The sequence below is a fragment of the Alligator sinensis genome, unplaced genomic scaffold (genome assembly GCF_000455745.1).
Source record: "Alligator sinensis unplaced genomic scaffold, ASM45574v1 scaffold908_1, whole genome shotgun sequence".
NCBI classification, from domain to species: Eukaryota; Metazoa; Chordata; order Crocodylia; family Alligatoridae; genus Alligator; species Alligator sinensis.
The window spans coordinates 393,286-395,749 of record NW_005842775.1 but is presented as its reverse complement, the minus strand read 5'-3'; positions in this window follow the sequence as shown (position 1 = coordinate 395,749).

Below are 2,464 nucleotides of genomic sequence, written 5' to 3'. Positions count from 1 at the left end.
TTGAGTCAGTGCCGCCATGCTGTAATTACACACATTGGAGCAGCCTCAGTGTATGTGTATAGGTACCCTGTGTGTCTAACTCAAGGCTGCAAATTCCACAGGGGGGCAGGGAACCTAAAAAAGCATGGTAGATATGCACCTTTATACAGTGGTGACATGTAGGGGGTGCACATGCAATCCCTGAGAGTGCCGGTGCACTCCCTGACAGGCTGCACTCCCTGCATAGGCAACAGGCAAGGGGGCTGGTAGAAGCCCCCCTCCCCACTCCCGCGAGTGCCAGCTGGACAGTGGGAGCGCCATGGCCTCTTCCAGAACTGCCGTGGTCACTTCAGGAAGCTGGTGAGTGAGACTGGCCATGGGGAGGACCTCCCCCGCTCACTGACTGGTTGCTGGTGGGGCACATGCCCCCCCTGAGTAAGGTGGCATCAGTTGCCCATGCCTCATAAATTAACTAAATAAGATACACACAGAGAACACAATTTTTTGTGGACTCAAGTTTACAGAACAATCATTGTTGATTTCTACCTTAGTGTCTTTGTGGGCTCACCTATACCACATCAGCCATCCCTGGGAGTAAGGAATTGACTGTGCCCCACTGACCGACCCATGTTCACTGACACACTCCAGAGCTGAAAAATTGCCAGTGAGGTGCTGTGGGTTGGTTTCCAGTGCCTGCTCTGAGACCAACAAGGGACTGAGGGTTTGAGACCAAGTGTTGGGAGGAAAATTCTGGTTCTGGAATGTTCTGGCAGGTGTGTGGACATGCTCAGTCCTCTGTTCTCTGGACACAGTGAGGCCCTGCGTGTCACTTCTCTATCTGCAAATATGGAGATGAGTATTTCCCTACCTTACAGAGGTGTTGTGAAGTTTTCATGATAATGTAGGACATCTAAATACCTAAGATGCCACTGAATGAGATCAGAACCCAATGGGAAACTTCCCAAAGCCTTAAAAAGTAGGAATCCTAGAGAAAAGAATAACTTTTACAGTAGGCCTAGTTTGGTTCAATTCTTGCAGTACAATTTCCAATTCCTTCTGTTCATACCCTACAAGAATCAAAGTGGCTCTTAAGATGCCTTCGTTAGTTTCATGAAGCCAAGATGTTTGTTTCAAGGTAAACACTCTTAGTAGTACATGTAGTTCATAAATAACCATTTAGTAGTATCAAAGAGCGGAAAATCGTGAGAGACCCTTAACCTCATATCTTTTTTTGAATTACATGGTTGAATTAACTTCTAAGGTTGCAAACTAATTATACACTTTGCAAAAATCAGGCCAATGTTTCAGCTGCATTTTTATACACATGAAAGAAGGTGAGAACTAGGGAGCTGCACACGCTAACATTTTTATTCATGCCAAACCCACTGTTTGTAGCTTATTATATGATCAAATAGCCTCTAAAAAGGGTATTATTAAAAGTAGTTTAGAATCACTGAGTGCAAGAGTGTGTGGATGGTGTAATAGTCTCAAAATTCCTTGTCTGAGAATAGTTCACACCCTCTGTAATTCAAAATGTAATTGCCTTTATTTAGGCTGGTTTTTTGAACAACAGCAATAAAGCAGAATAAATATGCCTTTCCTGAAAGGTGTGGACATAATTGTACATCACACACTACATATAGCCAACTTAGACCTGTACATCCATTACTTTAAAGTGTAATGCACTGCACATGCTTTATTAAGCATGAGAAGTGGTAAATTATAATCCTGAAGCATATGCTTGAAGCCTTTATGAAATATCAGTAGAATGTCCCTTCCTGTGATAAAGAATTTGGGCCTGGGCAAAAAAAAAAAAAGTCAGTAAAATTCAATATTCAGTGGGGACACAGAAGCGCAGGGTGCTTCTATTCCATTATTAAATGAGATTATAGGGTTGTAAGAAAGTAGGTTGGAAGGGACCTCACAAGGTCATCTATTCCAGCCCTCTGCTCAAGGCAGAATCATCTCTGACTAACTATCCCACCCAAGTGTCTGTCTAACCTGCTGTTGAAAATTTCCAAGCATGGAGAATGCATAGCTTCTCTAGGTAGCCTGTTACAATGGCAGACCTCCTACTCCAGCCTAAATTTATTCTGCTGCAGTTTGAGGCTGTTGATCCTAGTCCTGTTCCCTACAGCCATATAGAAAAGCTCATCTCCATCTTCTCTATAATCACCCTTCAGGTATTTGAACACTACTATCACATCTTCCTTTAGTTTTCTCTTCTCCAGGTTAAATAACCCTAGTTTTTTCAGCCTGTTCTCATTAGTTTTCCTTCCCAGGCCTCTAATCATTTTTGTTGCCCTGCACTGGACTCTTTCCAAACTGTCCACATCTTTCTTGAAGTGGGAGTTCAAAACTGGAAAAATTACTCCAGGTGAGGCCTTGCCAATGCTGAATAGAACAGAAGAATTATTTATCTTGATTTGCAAGTTACAATCCTGTTAATACTACCCAGGATGCTGTTGGCTTTTTTTTGCAACAA